Genomic DNA, 5,061 nt, shown 5'->3' with positions numbered 1-5,061 from the left:
TGCTACAACAGCGGCAAGAGTCTTGATAGCACAAGGATGGAAGAATGAGGAAATCCCAACGAAAGAACAGTGGCAAGAAAAATTGATGAGTTATGCAGAACTGGCTAAATTGACATACAAACTGTGGGACAAGGACAACTGTGACTTTAAGGAAGAATGGGAGCTTTTTACAAATTATCTAAAAAGACAACAAAATGAACTGGACTCCTTGGCAGGGTTTGAATAAACATACAAAAATTTATTGGTTGATAACATGATAGATAACGTAAGGATATGTATAATTTTATAACATGCAGAGAATAATATGTGTTGAGAAATCAGAGAGAGGAGCTGAGGGAAGTCTCGGGTTAGAAGGTGGGGTGGGGGGAAAGGGGGAAAATAGTAATGAATCTGATATGTTTTGACAGTTTGTATGTTGTTGTTAATAAAAATATTTAAAAAGAAAGAAAGAAAGAAAGAAAGAAAGAAAGAAAGAAAGAAAGAAAGAAACCTCCAGTGAATGAGAGACCACCACTTTCCAAGGTAGGTTGTTCCACTGTCAAATAGCTCTTACCTTCAGAAAGTTCTTCCTAATGTTTTGTTGGAATCTCCTTTCTTGCCCTTTGAATCCATTGCTTTGGATCCTCCCTTCTTGAACAGCAGAAAACAAGTTTGCTCCATCTTCCATGGGACAGCCCTTCAGATATTTGAGGTGCCAGGGATCAAACCTGAGCTCTCCTGCATGCAAGGCATGCGTGTTACCACTGAGACACCACAAGCCTTCACAATTTTATTGCTGCAGTTTTAACAAAGGTAAAGGGTAAAGGGACCCCTGACCATTAGGTCCAGTCGTGGCCGACTGCAGGGTTGTGGCGCTCGTCTCGCTTTATTGGCCAAGGGAGCCAGTGTACAGCTTCCGGGTCATGTGGCCAGCATGACTAAGCCATTTCTGGTGAACCAGAGCAGCGCACGGAAACGCCGTTTACCTTCCCGCCGGAGTGGTACCTATTTATCTACTTGCACTTTGACTTGCTTTCGAACTGCTAGGTTGGCAGGAGCTGGGACCGAGCAACAGGAGCTCACCCCGTCGCAGGGATTCGAACCGCCAACCTTCTGATTGGCAAGTCCTAGACTCTGTGGTTTAACCCACAGCGCCACCCGACCCTGTTAACTCTTCCAACATTTTGTATCATGCTTAGGAGAAATTGTAATAACAGCTAGTTGATGTGAATAGCCCCACCCCCGGTTTTCAAGATCAAAACATTCTTAAGCAGTTTATCTAGTTCAATAGGTTACAAAGCTATTAGGACATGCATGATGTCAAACTTTGATTCTGCAATGAATAAGTATTAAGAAATCTGTTCTTTAAGCATAAGCTAGGGTGCCCTCTGGAGGCTCTTAGGAATAAGCTTTGATTAAGACCTTGGCTTGTTCATATCTATTAACACCCTTCAGCTTCTTAAAACAGAGGTTTTCAACCTTTTTGACCAACTACATTCTTTCTGAGGCACCCCTGTGGGGCTCAGGAGCCCAGTGATGTCACCCTTTGTCTGCAGAGCTGGTAGCCTCTCACCCTTTTTCAAACGCCCTCCCTTGTGGAGTGTTCCCTCAGCCTCCCCTCCTCTCCCTTCACCTCGGGAGTCCTCTGGGCAGCTTACAAGTCCTTGAGTCTGTACTCTGGATAGTGATACCAGGGACCTAGAAGGTGCAGGGCTTGTCAGTCCAACCCCTGCACAGTCTCACCGGGGCTGACCTTAAGGCAATTGGAGCAATTGGGCCAATTTAACCCGTGTCTTCCGAGTTCATACCACACAATCCGCTTTTGGATCACACAGGGTTTAAGCTACTTCAGAAGGGGTGTTAAAAACTACCTCCTCTACAGGCCTGCTGTTTCTATGGTGACTTTTCTTTTTCTTTACCAAGACATGTTTGGGTGTTTCTATTTAAAATATGAAAAATGTATCTAGTGTGCTAGGAATTTGGAGGATCTTTCTGCTATATTTTAGTTTGTACACCGAAGTGGAAAATGTGTTTTCATTTCAGATTCTATTCTGTCACATCAGCTTTACAAGCCTTTTGCAAAGGGACAAGATGATCCTGGGCAGCAGAAAACTCCTTTGTTTCCTGTTGTGCGATCCTAAGCAAAAGAAAATATATATTTCAGTGTGGGGCTTAAGTCTACATAGAGATGGCATTAAAGCAGACGTTCCAGAGCCACATCAAATATTGGAGATTGAAAGCCAAGAACACATCTAATGCTGCTCAAAATCTGGTTGGTAGTTAAAAATCTTTCCTTCTGTACTATTTAGATGTGTAAGGTGTAGATTATTCTCAAGTACATACGCATTTTTAGACATAACTCAGGGAAGATACCTCAGCATGATAATTTAAGGATGGAATCTTCAACTCACTTCTTAGGGAGTAAGTTCCGTGAAACGTAGTGGGGCTTCTGAGCAAACATGGGATTGGTTACATTTTGAGATAAAATGAATCATAAAATTATAGAGCTGGAAGGGACCCTGAGGATCATCTAGTCCAACCCCCTGCAGTGCTGGAATATGCAGGTGTCCCATACCAGGATCAAACCTGCAGCCTTGGCATTATCAGCACCATGCTCTGAGCAACTGAGATGTGTTGCATTTAGACAAGGGAAGTCTGTATATAGTTTTAGACCTTTGTAAAATTATGCCATAAACAAAAAGATTCCTGCATTGCAGGGGGTTGAACTAGATGACCCTTGTGGTTCCTTCCAGCCCTGTGATTCTATGATTCCAACACACTCCCTTAGATTTGGTTCTTTTAGCAATATTACCACCTAGTGGTCTTGAATCTCTAAAGTAACAGCACAATCGTGTTCATATTTACTTGGAAATAAATCCCACTGTGTTCACTAGGACTCCATAGTAAGTACAGGTGAAACTCGAAAAATTAGAATATTGTGGAAAAGTTCATTTATTTCAGTAATTCAACATAAAAGGTGAAACTAATATATGAGATAGACTCATGACATGTAAAGCGAGATATGTCAAGCCTTTATTTGTTATAATATGCATGCTTCTATTTCTCAGAGGTCCAATATTGCTCTATTTGCAGTCCTTGTTTTGCTGATTTCATTTAATATTCTAATTTTCTGAGATTGTTAATTTGGGGTTTTCATCAGCAGTACTCCATGATCATCACAATTATAACAAATAAAGGCTTGACATATCTCGCTTTGCATGTCATGAGTATCTCATATATTAGTTTCACCTTTTAAGTTGAATTACTGAAATAAATGAACTTTTCCACAATATTCTAATTTTTCGAGTTTCACCTGTATCTTTAGACTGTAGCCTGACAGCATGGGAACTGTTCCTGATAGTAGGAACTATTCCAAGCCTTAAAGGATAGGATAGGAACTCTTCCCAGCAGTTCTCCACTGTGTTAGTGCTCTGCCTTGCTTAATTATGTATCTGTGCTCTGGTTCTACGTACTTCACCTTTCTTTTTCTGCAGTTGGGCATAATTATGCCCAAATCCAGTGACCTTTAAACTATGCCTCAGGCTTCAGTAAGGGCTTTGTGTTACATTTCTTGATGTACTGCACAGCTCCTAAGAGGGAGTTTGATAGAAGTCAGTAGAGAAGGCAACAGTAACAATGAGAAGCATCAGCAGGTAGCTTTGGATTTATAAAGAGGGAAGATAGTCAAGTATGCTACAGTAGCCAGAAGACTAGAAAGAATTGACTTCATTGTGACTTGTAGTGGCTACATCCAGCTTGTCTGTCTGCTGCTGACTGGAGCCAGCTGATCTGCATTGTGTTTTGTTTCTTCTGGGCAGGGAGGAGAGCACATTTATGTATCAAGGAACTATTGTCATATCCAAAGAGGTTATGAGCCGATATGAAGCCCGCTCTGTGCCTGCAACCCTTTGCTACAATGCTTCATATTCAAGGTTTTGCAAGTGGATGCTCAGTTTGCGAACGTGATCTGTGCGGGATGCACATTTGCAACCCGCATCGTCCGCAACCCGCAGCAGCATGTCTGCATACACGCGGGTTGCAATTCAGCGCTTGTGCGCATGCGCAAAGTGTGATTTAGTGCTTCTGCGCATGTGCAACCGCCGAAACCCGTTCTAGTACTTCCAGGTTTCGGCGGTCCGCAACCCAAAAAAACGCAACCTGAACTGTCTGTAACCTGAGGTATGACTGTAGACCACGTTTGTGAACCTCCGGAGCATATTGGACCACCAAAGCAGACTGATATTTTCCTACTCAAGAGAATGAGGACAAACATATGAAACACCTTATACTGCGGCTGCATTCACATTGCAGCTTATTCCATTTGTCTGATGTTTCCCAAACTGTTAATTTACATCTAATATTTGAGCTTGCACGTGACATAAAAGCCATTTCCGGAAACTGGGAGCTCATTTCTAAGGTTTTGTTTTATTTCAGAAGAAATCTGTTTGCAGCCCCCTTTGCCTAGAAAATAATGAAGTATTGAAGTGACAGTGGCATACAGTTTGGTGTGGTATACTGGCATACAGTTCTTTCCTGGGGGAATCAAGGGGAAACAGAAGCACACATATTCAGAAAGTGTGGTGACGTAATGACATTCGTTGTGTCACACCTGAGGGATAGCTCAGTCGGTAGAGCACGAGACTCTTAATCTCAGGGTCTTGGGTTTGAGCCCCATGTTGGGTGAAAATTTCCTGCATTGCAGGGGGTTGGACTAGATGGCCCTTGTGGTCCCTTCCAACAGTTCTATAAATCTATAGTTTTATATAGTTTTACCACCCACACTGATGTGAATGAAATTTTAGTGTGATGGGCAGGTATATCAATGAAAAAGCCACAGTTCCATAATGCAACAGGCACTGCAAGGTGAAAGGAACATTAGAAAACAGGACAGACGTGCTAGTATTGTTATTTGGAAAACTAATACAAAATTCCCCAAGTCTGAATGCACCCTCAGTCAAACCAATGTTTCCCCTAGCCAAGCCTTGCTTTTAGAGATAGATTCCAAAAACTGAACTTGGATCTGAATGTAAACTACATGCTTTACCACTAAGCGCTGTCCCTCCTCTCCCTTTTATAGGAGAT

The 5,061-nt window shown here is 42.2% G+C and overlaps 1 long non-coding RNA gene across 1 annotated transcript; it reads left to right on the top strand.

The window, feature by feature from the left end:
* Positions 1 to 438: 438 nt before the first annotated feature.
* LOC128402940 (uncharacterized) lies at positions 439 to 4,351 on the top strand. Its single transcript, XR_008327812.1, has 3 exons — positions 439 to 522; positions 2,023 to 2,251; positions 3,798 to 4,351. It is a non-coding gene; the product is annotated as an uncharacterized LOC128402940 (long non-coding RNA).
* Positions 4,352 to 5,061: the final 710 nt, after the last annotated feature.

The sequence above is a fragment of the Podarcis raffonei genome, chromosome 15, assembly GCF_027172205.1.
Source record: "Podarcis raffonei isolate rPodRaf1 chromosome 15, rPodRaf1.pri, whole genome shotgun sequence".
NCBI classification, from domain to species: domain Eukaryota; kingdom Metazoa; phylum Chordata; class Lepidosauria; order Squamata; family Lacertidae; genus Podarcis; species Podarcis raffonei.
Note: the sequence above shows the minus strand (reverse complement) of the source record. Positions and strands in the feature narration are given on the sequence as shown.